General features: G+C 51.0%; 1 pseudogene; it reads left to right on the top strand.

The window, feature by feature from the left end:
- The first annotated feature begins 9,067 nt into the window (after positions 1-9,067).
- LOC147690149 (uncharacterized) lies at positions 9,068-10,025 on the top strand (annotated as a pseudogene).
- The last annotated feature ends 6,176 nt before the right edge of the window (positions 10,026-16,201 follow it).

Genomic DNA, 16,201 nt, shown 5'->3' on the forward strand with positions numbered 1-16,201 from the left:
TGGGTTCTGACCTGCCAGGAGGTGCCTGTGCCAGTATTGTACCTGTGGAAGTTGTTGCTGCTGTTTGGGAGCTGTAAGAGAGAAAGAACTTAAAGAAATTCACAAACGATGCATCGCTTTTCTTGCAGCTGTTTTTCTGCTGCATCTCCATGGCGCGAGACGAATTTCCTTGCATCGCCATGCCACTACAAAAATCAGCGCAGCGCCTGTCACCGCTGCAAGAATCAACACATCGAGGAGTCGGGGCTGAAGAAAAACGCCACCGCCACCACATCCCGAATTTCCATGCATCGCACCTGTGCGACAAGTTTTCCTGACGCATCACCTGCGACCGGAACCATCACAAAGAATCGACGCATCACTTCCCCCTACAGGTCGGATTCGACTCATCCTTCTGCGTGCAGCAAAACTGTAGAATTGCCACCCAAGGTCTCAGGAACTGATGTATCTCCTTGTTTTCGACGCTTCTTCACTCTGCGGCTGTTTGGCCGTATAAATTTAGACGCAAGTCTTTGTGTAAAAGTCACACACTCATAGTTTTCTATGGTGCAAGTTCTTGTCTTTTTTTTAAAGGTGTATGTTGGATTTGAGTCGTTTTGGTCTTGTTTAGTTTAGATACAGAGATTTTATTTTTCTAAACTGGTGTGGTGTCCATTTGAGGAGTTTTCACTGTCTTATTTTGAGTGTTGGTATAAATACTTTACACATTGCCTTTGGGATAAGCCTGTCTGCTCTTGCCAAGCTACCAAGGAAGGGGGTGGGCAGAGGTGACTAAAGTGTGTATCCCCCTTACCCCGACTAGAAGTAAGGGTCTCTATTTGGAAACGGTATCTACCTCTGCCAACCAGAGACCCACATTTCTAACAATCATGTTATTGTAATTGCTAAAATTACTGGGAATTCATGCTCTGCTAGTGGAAAGTTGAAAATCTTTCTTAGAACACACAGATATAAGAAACAAGACGTGCAAGCTTAAAAATCTCAGTGGAACAGTTCAAGTTACTGTCAAATATATATCCTAGTTTGAGAACTGAACCCATTGGAGTCAGGTGGTTCTCCAATTCAGAGGGCTACTGTTACTGGTTCTAGATCAACTGGGATCCTCCTAGAACCTATGTTTTTTTCTGAATTAAAGTTTAAGCAGTTCCTTTTCCGATCATGAAGCTACTTCTTTCTCACAGTCAATACAATTAGACTGTGTTTGGATGGAATGACTATTCATGTTTAAAATTATTTGAGTTCTCATCTGTGTAGGTCATGAGGTCTAGCCCGAGTGATCTATATAACTGGGGTAGAGGGGCAACATAGACGGAGAGTTAGAGTCAATGAGGACCCCTGCAAGATATCATGCTCTCATCAAGCCAGGAAATGAACGGGCTGAGAGCCACTGTTCCACCCCATCTTATATTATCCACAATCTGTCCATCATGACTAAAAGTGTTAATTCTGTTCTGTGATGTGCCCAAATTCCTGACTGAAATTAATCCCGGACCACATTCCCACTCATTAAACTTGGAAGCTGGTTGTTTACCAACTTTTCCACCATGGTAGACATAAAGAGGAACAAGACGAGAGGCACAAGTTACTACTTGTATAACAATATATCTGTAAGAGACATTAGTTAGTGATAGATGCCTTACCTTAGAATACCCCCAGGCGTCAAACTGGATCCGGAATGTTTTTGCTTAGCAGTACCCCTGCACGTCAGTAGGTGGCATCCTGCGGCTCCGCGTCCGGCGCTGGTGTCGTACGTGCCAGGACTACTTAGGCGCCACCAATACCCGCTGGGGTCAGTTCTGTACATGACTTTTGGCACCAGAAACGCAGAGCCATGCAAGATACTGACCACTGGTGCATTGAAACTAGGGCCCTGAAAGGGATGCCCTTAACCCTAGTAATCAGTTCGCAGAACAGGGAGGATGGGAGGGGTAGTAAGGAATCAATCACTAACTAATGTCTCTTACAGATATATCGTTACACAAGTAGTAACTTGTGCATCTGAAAGAGACACTTTAGTGATAGATTCCTTACAGTAGAATAGATACCCCAGCAATACCAACCCCGGAGGTAGGTCTGCGAACAGGATTACACCAGAAAGTCACGGAGAACAGTACGGCCAAAGAAGCCATCTCTCCAGACTTGACTGTCAAGGCAGTAATGCTTGGTAAACGTGTGCAGCGAAGTCCACTGTGCTGCCTGACAAATGTCCTGCAAGGGAACGCCGCGTCCCAGGCAGTAGTGGCTGCCGTTGCCATGGTGGAATGGGCGCACAGCCCCACTGGAGGCTCCTTCTTAGCCAAGGAGTAACAGGCCTTGATGCAGAGAACGACCCACCGAGAGATGGTCCGTTTGTGCAAAGCCTGACCCTTTTTGGCACCCACGTAGCCAACAAAGAGCTGGTCATCCACCGGGAACTGCTGTGTGCGTTTCAGACAAAATGATAGCGCACGTTTGGGGTCCAGACGGTGGAGCCTCTGCTCCTCTTTCAAGGGATGCGGAGGAGGAAAGAAGGTGGGCAAAGTGATGGACTGCCCAATGTGAAAGGGTGTAACAACGTTTGGCAGGAAGGAAGGACGGATCCTCAGAACCACCTTGTCTGGATGAACAGAAAGGAAAGGAGGTTTAGAAGAAATGGCTGAAGCTCACTCACTCTTCTGGCAGAGGTGATATCTACCACGAAAGCCGTCTTCAGAGTAAGAAGACGCAAGGACAATTATGTAGAGGCTCAAAGGGAGCGCACATCAGATATGTCAAGACGAGGTTTAAGTCCCATTGAGGCATTATGAACGGCACAGGAGGAAACGTTGGTGATGCCTTTCAGGAAACGGTTTACAACCGAGGACTTAAAAAAAGAAGGCTGATCAGGAAGCCGCAGAAAAGCGGAGATGGTAGAGAGATAACCCTTGATAGTGCCCAGAGCAGAGCCCGGCTGGGCCAAGGAAAGAAGGAACAGAAGCACTTCAGAAAGAGGGGCAGAAAGGGGATCCACAGACTTATCTGTGCACCATGCCGTAAACTTGTTCCATCTGCAGGCGTATACTGTTTTAGTGAAGGAACACCTGGCTGCCAGAATGACATCACAGACTTTAGGAGGAAGATCAAAAGCTGTCAACTGTCGCCACTCAATCTCCACGCATGGAGGTGGAGGCTAGACAGGTTCGGGTGGAGGAATGTCCCCTGCTGCTGCGGTAGAAGATCCTCCCGAAGAGGCAGTCGGATCGGGGGATCGATTGCCATGCTGAGTAGCATGGCTTGGCACGAAGATACCAGTATCTTTGTGCCCAATCCGGGGCTACAAGAATGACTTGGGCCCGGTTGGGCCTGATCTTCTTCAGCACTCTGGGCAGAAGTGGTATAGGCGGAAAGGCGTACAACAGACCACAGCTCCACTCGCGACGAAAAGCGGCGCCGTGCGAGTGCCGCCTTGGAAATTCCAACGCGCAGAATTGATGACATTGCGCGTTGTCTACAGTGCAGAAAGAGACCTTGCACCACGTCCGAGTTCAGACGCCATTCATGATCCATCAAGCACCAATGACTGAATTTGTCCGCCCTGGCGTTCAGGGAACCTGCCAGGTGTTGAACCACCAAGGTAATGCCCTGATGTTCCAGCCATGTCCAGAGGCGCAGAGCCTCCTGACAAAGGGTCCAGGACCCCACCCGCCCTGCTTGTTGCAATACCACATGACAGTGGTGTTGTCCGTGAACACCTGCACTACACCTCCCCATACAGAGGGAAGGAATGCCTTCAGTACCAGCCCGATCGCCCGAAGCTCCAAGAGATTGATGTGGAGGCGGGATTCCACCGGAGAGCAGAGGCCTCTGATCTCTGCCTCTCCCAAGTGGCCTCCCCATCCCAGGAGGGACGCATCCGTCACTACTGTGTGCTCCGGTTGGGGAAGGGAGAGGGATCTGCGATTGACCCAATCGCGATTCATGAGCCACCACTGCAATTGTTGTGCAGTGCCCTCCGAAATCTGAACGTGATCGGACAGGTTGCCCTGATGCTGTTCCCACTGGAACTTCAGGTCCCACTGCAGAGCCCGCATATGCCACCTGGCATGTGGCAGTAGCAGGATGCAGGAGGCCATCAGGCCCAGGAGCCGGAGGGTCATCCTGACTGAAACCTGGGATAGAGGCCAAAGAATTGGAATCATAGCCTGAATATCCCAGACTCGCTGCTCGGGAGGATAAACCCGAAACTGCGTCGAATCCAGAACAGCTCCAATGAAGGGGAGCTTTTGAGAGGGGCTCAGGTGTGACTTTGGCACATTGATGGAGAACCCCAGCAAATGTAGGAGGTCGACCGTAAACTGAAGGTGGGTGACGAACTCTTGGGGCGAGCCTGCCTTCAACAACCAGTCGTCTAGGTAGGGGAAGACTGACACCCCTGACCTGCGTAGATGAGCTGCAACCACCGTCATCACTTTCGTGAACACCCGAGGGGCACTGGTAAGGCCAAAGGGGAGCACGGCAAACTGAAAATGCTCCAGGCCTACCGTGAACCGCAGGTAACGCCGGTGGGCCGTCAGGACGGGGATTGGGAAAGTCCAACGCTACCATCCAGTCTCCAGGGTCGAGGGCAGCCAAGACCTGAGCCAGAGTCAGCATCTTGAACTTCTCTTTCTGGACGAAGCGATTGACGTCCCTGAGGTCCAATATGGGCTGTAGGCCCCCTTTGTCTTTCTTGGGGACCAGAAAGTAGTGGGAATAACAACTAAGTCCTACTTCCGGCCCAGGAACGTGCTCGATGGCCCCCTCGGCCAAGAGGGCCGCGACTTCCTGTTGGAGAAGCACAAAGTGATACCACGACATGCGGTGGAACTGAGGTGGCATGGCCGGGGGTAGACTCGAAGGACGAGCTGCAACAACCACTTGTCAGAAGTGACAGAACGCCAATGGAGAAGGTGATGATGAATCCTGCCACCCACTGATGTGGGGTGCGACCCAAAGCTCAGACTAGGAAGGCTTCGAGGTAGACGTCGCGGGCGGAGGTGGACTGAGCCTCACGCCGGCCCCAGGAGCCACCTCGGTGGCCTCCGAGCCCACGGGCACGCTGAGTCTGGTTCTGCGCAGGTTTTTGACTGAACGAATGGGCAGGGGCACTTCTGCCATGGCCACGAAAGGAATGAAACGTAGACGTGGCCGGGCGCATGGCGGAAAGGCCCAAGGACTTAGCCGTAGTTCGAGAGTCCTTAAAACGCTCCAGTGCCGTGCGGCCTTATCACCAAACAGGCGAGTGCTGTCAAAGAGCATGTTCATGAGCGAGCTCTGGATGTCCAAGGAGAACCCAGTGGACCTCAACCAGGCGTGGCGCCAAAGCGCCACGGTTGTGGAAATTGTCCTACCGAGGGAGTCCACGCTGTCCAAGCCACAACGAATGGCGAATCTAGCTGTGTCCTTACCATCAGCCACAGCCTGAGACAGTACCTCAGCCACGGAATCCTACACAGCGTGGGAATAGCGCCCCAGGAGGCACGTGGTGTTCACTGACCGCAGTCCTAAGCTGGCCGAAGAGAACAACCGCTTGCCAAACTGCTCCAATTTTTTAGAGTCCTGGGAAAGGCACTCTGTGACGTAGAAGCTTGAATGACCAGACTTTCGGGTGTAGGATGAGTGGTCAGAAAGGCAGGGTCACCCGGCGCCGGGCGATGATGCCGGGCAATATTTGTATCCACAGGGGCCCCTGTGGCGGGCCGTGACCAAGTGTCCAACAAGACTTCGGTGAGGGCTACATTAAAAGGCAGCAGCGGCTCCAATGAAGTGGACACTGGCTAGAGCACCTCAGTGAGGAGATTTGTTTTCAGGGTCACCGTGGGGAGATAGAGGCTAAGGACCTCAGCAGCCCGAAGGAGCACCACCGTATACGAGGCGCTTTCCTCCATAGTGGGCGGGGGAGAGGTAAACCCCGGATCAGAGGAGACGTCAAGGCCACCGGCCTCTTCCAAGTCATCCACCCAGTCCTGCTCAGAATCACACTGACGAGCAAGCGAGTCCTCAGACCCTTCCCAGTCATCCTCCTCAGCCGGCGCTGTAGGCACAGGCCTTGGCTGCGTGGCAGGGGCCGGAGAAGGAATAAACGGCACCGGGAACGGCGCCGAGAACAGCGCCGGCCGGGGCTGAGCCGGCGCCGGTTCCCAGCTTGTATCCCAGGCGAGGACAAACCCATCCAGGAACCAGGGCAGGGGCGGAACCAGCTGTATCCACTGCGGCACTGCCGGCGGAGCCGAGGGCTGTGGCGGGGCCAGAGCCGGCAGCACCTCTTGGCGGGACCTCTTGGCGCCAAGGCCGGAGCCAGGGGCGCAGGATCCTGTGGCGCCAAGGTCGGAGCGGCTGGCGCCGCTGGGGCTGAATCCGCCGGAGGAGTCTACAGACCAGCAGGATCCAGACACGGGATCCAGACACAGGGCCCGAATGCGCACCCACGGGCGCCCGAGGCCTAAACTGGCGGTCCATGGCAGCAAGGAATTCTTGCATTTGTGCGGGAGTTGCCGATGGACCCGGGTAAAGCGGGTAGGCCACGGGACTCCCAGGCTCCAGAGGAGCCGCAGGTGCAGAGCCCCTGTCCCCCTCGTCCGCATCCGAAGACCGACGGGGGGACTTCAGAGAGCGAAAACGCTTCTTTGACTTCGTTTTGTGCTGTCTCTTGCCCAAATCTGAGTGTGAAGACTTGGAACCCGAGGAGTGGTGAGAACGGCTCCGCAAGCGGTCACAGGAACCGCCCCTGGATCTCAAACGGGGCGGGGGCGAGTGCAAAACTTCCAGCAACTTCTGGCGCCGCTCCCTCAAGGCCTTCGGGGCCATAGCCCTACAGTCCAGACAGGACCGGGAGTCATGGTCACGCTCCGGGCAGTAGAGACAGACGTCATGAGGGTCCACCACTGACATATTGCTGCGGCAGGTCCTGCACGCCTTAAAACCAGGCATCCCTACTAGCACCAGAGAAAACCAATACGAGACAAAAGTCTCAAAAGATAGTCAAAAAATGACTGAGGTACGTGCTATAACCAGATCAGTGCTTACTGCCGTAGAAAAAGAAAGAACTGACACCAGCGCGCATGGGTGGCGCCTAAGTAGTTTCCGTGATGTCATCTCGGCGCGTACGACGCCAGCGATGGATGCGGAGCCGCAGGACGCCACCTACTGACGCGCAGGGGTACTGCTAAGCAAAAACTTTCCGGATCCAGTCTGACACCTGGGGATATTCTAAGGTAAGGAATCTATCACTAGCGTGTCTCTTTCAGGTGCTTTGGTTACTAAGCATTCCTGGCTCAGTATTCTCAAAAGCATGATAGGTGCCTTTTTCCAGTCTTCAAATTCCGCTGCCATTCTAACAGGCAGATTGGATAATTCTGCTACCACAGGGGCAATTGACTTCATTGCTAAATGAAAGATTTTTGCTTTTCAGGGATCCAATGTAGAGACAGAGTTCACCTTTAGAGCTGCCTTTCCCACCTCCTTTGCGGAAGATTCTATGGCGAACCTGTATTCCTAATGAGAACCTGGGTATTGTTTATAGAATGATAAGCAACCAGCGGTTTATGGAAATGTAACCTCCCCAAGCTCAAAAGTTGTTGTCTGAAACAGTTGTTGCTCTGCATAAACTCAGGTTTCCCCAAAGTCATTGGTTCTGCATCTATATAGTGTCGACTTGAGCCAAACTCCCACTACTTTTGAAAACCCTAAGCACAAAAATTGCATCACAATTTCAATTTGGTCACTTCCATTTACTTCCTGGGGCACTTTATGTCAAACCTAAATTTCACATAGTGCTGTCTGTCCTACCAGCTAGGTTTATGTAATTAAGTTAAAACCCCTCAAAATGCCTCCTCTTTAAAAAAAACATATCACAGCAGGGCACTGCCAGCTGAATTCTACAGAAAAGGCACAGAAAAAAGGACAGTCACAGCATCCAAAACTAGCACCTTTTTAGGTCTTGTCTATAGACAGGTTTCAGTTTTTGAAGCAGTCCATTATCAAAGATCTTTTGTGGGCAAAACCAACCCCCAGATGCATCAAGCACCCATTCTGCGAATTCCAATTTGAGAAAAATACCGAATCGCTAATTGGAATTCGCAGAATGGGATGCATCAAAAAATGCGCCTAAAAAATGTGATTCGCAATCGGCCGCAATCGCGGAATTTGAATTTCCAAAACTCGCAAAAAAATTCTCAGAATCGTCTGTTTTCCCAACCCGAAATTGCGATTTCGCAATTACCGAAATCGCAAATAGCGATCTCGCAAATTGAGAGATCGCAAAAGCGGGAAGTCTAATTTTGAGCACAATGATGACATCACAACCAGGAAGTAGGCAGTTCCCTTACTCATTTGGAACACAGAGCTGGAGAGAGGAGGAGGCACTGCGCTGAGCTCTAGGAGACACACCCTGCAGCCCCACAACAGAACATACATTTAACCCACAATGTCCCAGGATGCAGCAGGATCCAGTGAAACTGGCAGGAAAAGAAAAATCAAGTTCTCCGAATAGGAGCTGGAGTACCTGATTGAGGGAGTCAGCAGGGACCATGACAAACGTTTTTTCGAAGCTATCCAGGAAGGTGCCCGTGGCTGGCAAAAGGCGCATTTGGCTGCGCATCAGGGCGACGGTAAATGCTGTAGGAGTGACCCAGCGGTCAATCGATGACCTTAAGAAGAGGTGGTATGACCTCCGAGGCCGTGCCAAGGAGCGCATAGCAGAGAGGCTGGGGGAGAGACTGGCCACGGGAGGAGGAGACTCCACAGTTGCCGCCAACACACCACTCGAGGACTTGGTTGAGGACACCATCAACCCTGCAGCCTGCGTGGGGGTCACTCAGCTGGACACCTCCCGACCCACACAACAATCACAAGGTAAGAGCCATGCAACTGCGACCCCATCCCCTAACAATGCCCATGCCCCCAGAGGTAGCCATTTGATAACCCCAGTAATGCAGTCCTTGCACATCAGAAACGCCCTATTGCATTGTGGGACCTGTAGTGTGACAATATCCCCTAATAGCCACACACAGCCAGAACTGTCAAGTGAAACATATCCCTAAGGCCAGTCAGGGAATGCAAGCCTGCATGCATGTTGCAACATCCCATGTGCAAGATTCATATCATTAATCATGCACCCATTCACATCACAGGTGCTGCAGATGCTGACACCTCAGATAGCGAGGCACTCCATATCGAGGAGACTCCAGATGAGACGGAGGGTGAGAGCCATCCAGCCCCACAACCTGGACCGTCACATACACCTGCACCTGCACCAGCACCACCACCTTCCCAAACAGACAGGGCCACCCCTGCAGTCACTGGAGGAGTACAACCACCCCAGGTGTCACGCATGGCAATGGAACAGGCCCCACCACCACCCAGGAGGCAGACACGCCGCACAGCCACTGTGCGGTCGCATGCAAGCGGCCGGTTAAGGCAGCAGCGCAACATGGCCACACGAGCAGACAGGGAGCAACAGGCCCAAGATCTAGGGCTAAGAATCGAAGCCCGGATGCGAGCTGTGCACCGCAGGCAGGCACAGCACATGGCAGCCATGCAGCTGCAGCTGTACAAGACTGCACGCAATGTAAATCAGCTTACCGAAAGTGTGCAGGAGTTAACGGCTGCAGTGAAGGAGAACAGCCAACTGATGGTGGGGCAGCAGGACATCACCCGCCGACTCCACCACCAGCTGCTGACCCGGCTATCTGCATATACCCGGTCGAACCACCTGATAGGGAACGCAACATCCCAACTGTTGCGCCGGTCACTAGCAATGCAAATACAAATGGTGCAATGCTGCCAAGATGTAGCAAGGGCCCTGGAGCAGGTCACCACCGCAGTTCAACACCAACAGGTGTGTGGCCATGGCCATGCAAGGGGGGGGTGATGATGCCAGAGAGGGCACATCGAGCCTGAGCCGCCTGTCTGTGCCGGTGCTACCAGAAAGGCACCGCAGTACCAGGCCCAGTGCAGCATCACGGCCGGACACTCCCAACGTGGAGTTTTAGAGGTGACAGGGTGCGTCCGGCAGAAGGCGCCAGTGAATGACTGAACATTAGCAGCAGTGCCATGCTGATGTACCAAGCACGCCTGCTCTGCAAACAAGAGGCTGTATGACGCAATACAGTAGTTATGTTGTTTGAAAAATCAAAAAGTTCTAGATCTTGTTCAACATAAGAATAAGAATGTATTTTGAACACAAATCTTTCTCATGTCATTATTTCATGTGGCATGCATGAGTCCAGTGTTGTGTGAGGGGTATGGATGCACTAGAAATAGTTCAGTGTGATGTTGTTGCGGCGCCTGTGTCCTTCTGCAGGATTCTCCCCGCGTGCATGATGCACATGTGCAGGTGGCCGGTTGTCCCCCTCCGACTCACTACCAGAGATCTGCACAGGTATCTCCGCTTGGTGGCAATATTGTGGAGTATGGCACACACGGCCACGATGCGGCAGCAGACCTCAGGCTGGCATTTGAAGACCCCACCAGTCTTATGTAGGATGCGGAATCGGCTCTTTAACATCCCAAATGTACGCTCAATGACATTTCTTGTGTGAATGTGCGCAGCATTATTACGCCGTTCCTGTGGTGTAGCAGGGTTGAGGCATGGGGTGAGGAGGTACTCCCAGAGGCCGTAGGCGCTGTCACCTGAAGGATAGGAGCAGAGGGTCAGTGCCTGTTAAGCGCAGATACATGGTCTTGACATACTGTATGTGGGCATGTGTACTTACCTAGAAGATGTCCTTCGCCAAAGTCACCCCTGGCCAAGCGGGTGTGTATGCCGCTGCGCCTGAAGATGAACGAATCATGCGTGCTCCCCGGGTATTGGGCCACAATGTCGGTGATGATGGTCTTCGCATTGCAGACCATCTGGATGTTGAGTGAGTGGTAGAACTTGCGGTTCCGGTACATGTATTCTGTCTCAGCGAGTGGACAGATGTGGATGTGGGTACAGTCAATGCAGCCAATTACATGGGGGAATTGAGCGCTGTTATAGAAGTCCAGGTTTGTTTGGGTTAATTCCTATTGGGTTGTTGGGATGGTTATGTAGTGGTGTACCCGGCTCTGCATGGCGTCCAGGAAACTCCGTAGGCAGTGTGACAGTGTGCTCTGGGAGATCCCCCCTGCATATGCAACTATCCCCTGGAAGCTTCCAGAGGCCAGGAGGTGCAGGCAGCACAGGACCTGGACATGGGTGGGCACAGCATTGGTCCTCCTTGTTGGGTGCTGCATCAGGGGGTCAAGGTCTCTGATAAGCTTAGTTATCATTGCCCTGCCCATTCAGCCTGTATTTGGAGTAGATATCCTCTTCAGTCTGGCCCAGGAGTGTGATCCATAGCCGGAAGATGCGCTCCTGGATCCTGCGTCGTTTCCGGACTGCAGCCTGGAGCCTCAGCCGCCTTGCCATAATGTAGAGACCTGGCATTGTGAATGTCCTCATGCTCCTACTGTGTCTCCTTAAGTGTGTTTGTTTTACCCCGCTTAGGTTTCTTGTTTTTTTTTTTCCCCCCAATTGAACTTCATGGTTACCACCTGGTTTGACTTCTTAAATTGCGACTCGCATATAGCGATTTTGGTGTTTATCACAATTTGCGATTTTTGATGAATTGAATATGCAATTTATTTGCGAATTCGCAAAATAATTCGCCGAAAAAGTGGGAAATCGCTGTTACAGAATAGCAGAGAGAGTTCCACATTGATTCTGCGAATTTATGTTTGCAAATTCGCGATTTGGTGCTTTTTTGCTTCATGAATTGTGGGAGCGGAAATTGCGATTGCAATAGCTGTTTCGCAGCTATTGCGATCGCAATTTCGGTTGATGAATCTATGCACAAGACTTCTAGTCCACTTTGGGTCAGCCCATGCTTTACCAGTGGTTGGCGTTCTTGTCAAACTTATTTGCTTTTTTTATGTGATGGCTTTCCTTCCTCTTCTTGTGTTTGTACGCCTTCTGGAACACATCGTCTTTACTTTTGATTGAAGACGTAGCCTTCTTCTGTTTACATGTGGGGAACATTTTTTTCCTTTTCTTTCAGCACCCCAAGAGAGTGCATGTTTTCTTACTCTCACCTTCGTGTGATGCTTCACTCCTCAAATACATACCTGCTCTCCTGTGCTCTCGATGTTGGCGTTACTCACCACCTTTCACATTCTTCGGATTCGTTGCACCATCCCGCCGTTCTCAGGCTGGCTCTTTTTTATTTTATTTTTCAACCACCCTCACCCCAAGCACCTCCATAGTGTTGACTTCTCACTCCCACAAGTGCCTCCGTTGCTCCCCTCCCCAGCTACTTTAAAAAAAAAAAAGAATTCTCTTCTTTGGATGTCCTGCAGGTGTGTATCACTCTAAAATTGGCATGTGACACCTTTGAACGGCAAATTAAAAGTATATATATATATATTTTTTTTTTAAATCTGTTACCTCTTTGTGCATATGTTCACATGAGTGGTGAATGGTATGCACGTATAGGTCTTCAGGGTGCTGTGTCTTTTTTTTGTTTTTGTTGAAGCTGTTTCGCATCTTCAAACAAACATATTTATTCTTTTCAGTTTTTTACATTAAGAATTGGCAAAGCCAGAAGATCCGATAACCCCTTTAACAGTGAGACACATTGTTGTTGTCAATGTTTATTTAAATGGTGTTTGCAACATTCGGCGTATGATGTGGTCCTCATATCCCCCTAATAAAACCGTAGTTTTAGGCCTGTCTGTCTGTTTCAGAGCACCCCATAAGCCCACATCAGAATGTTGAAAGATAGTTGGTGTTCCAATGAACACTCTCAACGTTGACTTCAGGTATCTGTTTTGCACTTGTACCTGCTCTTACAGTTCAATGGCCCCTTAACTGTGCCCCAACGGACAGTTGCTATTACCTGTGTCATGGCCACAAAAGTTCCAATAACTTGTTAAAGCCTCGAGCTTTCTGCCAGAGTCATACAAAGCAATCGAAAGTTAGAAATCGTTTACCTCAAAGACTCAGATCATGAATGGTTTTCAATGTACCATTCCCTGGTTTGGAAATCTGTACTGTGAATTTATCCCGATTTATAGTGTTTTTCCAGTTTGCTCTATTACTGGAAATGCAAGAGGCTCGTAGACAAAGCCTTCTCTGTATATAGACCCTGAGCACTTCCCAGACGTATATGAAAGAGAAAAAGGCTCTTTGTCTGAAAATGAGAGGTCAGTGGTGTTTTTGCAAGACGCCACTGACCGCCATTCATGGAAGACTGCAGCTTCTGTGTATGGCAAAGCCGAAAGAGAAGAGTGCTTGAATCCCAAGTGCCTCAACTAACACCAAGTGTAAGAGCAAAGTAAAAACTGCAAAAACCTTGACAAATGCTAAGAACCAAGGCGGGAAATGGATTTTCTTAATCATTCGTGGTGCTTTAGCATATGAAGTAGGTCCTCTCCATCGAATGGGATTCTTACTGAACTACAATTCCCACTGTGGACATATTAAGGGAATGGGGCCTTTTACACAAAGTCAAGTGTTCCATCAACTATTCGACTTATGTCACTACCATTAGCCACAGCCTTCTAGTAGCACTGTTTACATCATCGAGATATCTTTTTTTGTGCTACTGGATGGTGTGTTTTGTTGTGTGTAGGTTTTTTTCCTTTTCCTATGGCAAGACACTGCTTGGACATTGATTTATTACCTGCTCATGACGCCGGGCTGCATTGGGCTTCTCAAACACAGCACCAGCTCCCCGAGTAAGCACGGGACTGCTCAGTTTCGCAACTCAGAGAGACAAGTGGTAAATGAGGATTTTTGGTGCTCCGTTCTTGGGTCCGGTAGTAAAGAGCCCCCCCCCCCCCATGACATACGGGTAAAAGGCCCAAGTTGTCACAGCTAGAGTCCAATAACTTCTGCTTACCCTGTGACCCCTGAACCAAGTCCCCCGACAACCCTGACACTGAGGCTAAGGCCAAGATCATAAAAGATAATAACGCCCCACAGAAGGTAGTATCACATGGGTTTCCCTGATCCTTCCTGGCCTTCCACGTCTGACGATTCCACCATCTGATGTTATTTTCCTAGTCTGATTGTGGGTCTCCCTTCTTATCAAGAAATTCGCCAGGTGCTGATGCCAGAGTGGAAGGACCCTAAGAAGTACTTTGTTCCATGCTATGGAGCAAAGATACATCCACTCCAGGGGTTTGAACTGAACATCTCTGACATCCTTAAGGTGAAGCCCCTTCTTCCAAGCCTAACAGGTGGCATCATCAGTGCCTATGAGGATGCTGCTCCTTCTGATCTTACTACAAGAGGGTGGAATACTCCCTGAAAAGGAAATATTCTGCAGCTCTTATTTTGCCCTTCCGGTGCAGTCGTCTGCAGCTTATACTGTTTAGTCCCTGATGAAGGACATCATGTCTCTCCTTACGACCCTTAAGGTTAGGTCGAGCTGTGCAAGTCTCCTGGACATTATTGGGAAGCAGCTGCAATTTGTCTTTGATATTGTTTTCACACTTGTGGTCATTTCCTTTGGTTCTGTTTCCCTGGGTTGTACTAGGAGGAATTTCTGGATCAGGATATAGAAGGTTGACACTCCCCAGAAGGCTTTCTTTTAAGCAACTCTTACTTAAGCCAATTACTGTTTTGCTCCACTAAGGATCTCTAGCCTCCTTCTATTCTATTCAGAGCCAATCACAGCACCGAGACCGCCCTCATCGCAGCCACTGACGACATCCGAGCCCTGCTCGACAACGGTGAAACAGCGGCACTCATCCTCCTTGACCTCTCCGCTGCATTCGATACTGTTTGCCACCGCACCCTAGTCCAACGACTCAACAACACCGGCATCCAGGGGAAGGCCCTGGACTGGATCACCTCATACCTTTCCGGAAGAACACAGAGAGTACGCCTCCCGCCGTTCCGCTCGGAGGCCACCGAAGTCATCTGCGGCGTCCCGCAAGGATCATCGTTCAGCCCCACTCTCTTCAACATCTACATGAAACCACTAGCTGCCATTGCTCGCAATCACAACCCTCACCAAAGACCCCGACACCGCCAAAGCGAGCCTTCACGAAGGGATGAAAGACGTCGCCGAGTGGATGAACAGCAGCCGCCTAAAGTTGAACACGGACAAGACAGAAGTCCTCATCCTGGGAACATCGCCCTCCGCATGGGACGACTCCTGGTGGCCCCCAGCCCTAGGCGCCGCACCCAAGCCAACAGACCACGCACGGAACTTGGGCATCATCCTGGACTCCTCCCTGTCGATGACCAGACAAGTCAACGCCGTCTCCTCATCTTGCTTCCACACACTCCGCATGCTCCACAAGATCTTCCAATGGATTCCCACAGAGACAAGGAAGACGGTCACCCAGGCCCTCATCACCAGCAGACTGGACTATGGAAACACCCTCTACGCCGGAACAACAGCCAAGCTTCAGAAGAGACTCCAGCGCATCCAGAACGCCTCCGCCCGACTCATCCTGGACGTACCCCGACGCAGCCACATCTCGAGCCACCTGAGAGACCTACACTGGCTCCCTGTCAACAAGAGGATCACGTTCAGACTCCTCACCCACGCACACAAATCCCTCCACGACCTGGGCCCTAGGTCCCTCAACGACCGCCTGACCTTCTACACGCCCACCCGCCAGCTGCGATCGGCGAACCTCGCCCTCGCCGTCGTGCCTCGCATCCAGAGAGCCACCGCCGGAGGAAGATCCTTTTCCTACTTAGCGGCTAAGACATGGAACTCCCTGCCCGTCCAGCTGCGGCTGACCCAGGACCACCTCACCTTCAGGAAACAGCTCAAGACCTGGCTCTTCGAGCAGTAGCAGACCCCACTCCCCACGCGCCTTGAGACCCTTCTGGGTGAGTAGTGCGCGATATAAATGCCACGATTGATTGATTGATTGATTCTTGATCTTTTCTTTCCAAGGGGCATATTTGCAATTAAATGTCGGAGCACAGGGGTGCGCCAAATTGGGCAGCTCTGCGCTCCGACATTTTCAAAATGCAGGGATGCGCTGTATTCCCCAGAATACAGTACACCCCCTAATCCTGGTGCAAAAAAATCTGCTTAGCACCAGTGCCGGCACCCTGCCGCCATGTTTCAAGGGCCACCTTCCTGCACATAAACAATCAATAACGGCGATTCGCACCTTTTGTCGGTGCTGCAGAATACAGCACACATGGAAAGAGCAAAAAATCGCCATTCTAACACCTGGTATTCTATGGGGTTTGTTCTTGGTGCTGTTTCAG

The sequence above is a fragment of the Lissotriton vulgaris genome, chromosome 9 (assembly GCF_964263255.1).
Source record: "Lissotriton vulgaris chromosome 9, aLisVul1.2, whole genome shotgun sequence".
Classification (NCBI taxonomy): Eukaryota; Metazoa; Chordata; class Amphibia; order Caudata; family Salamandridae; genus Lissotriton; species Lissotriton vulgaris.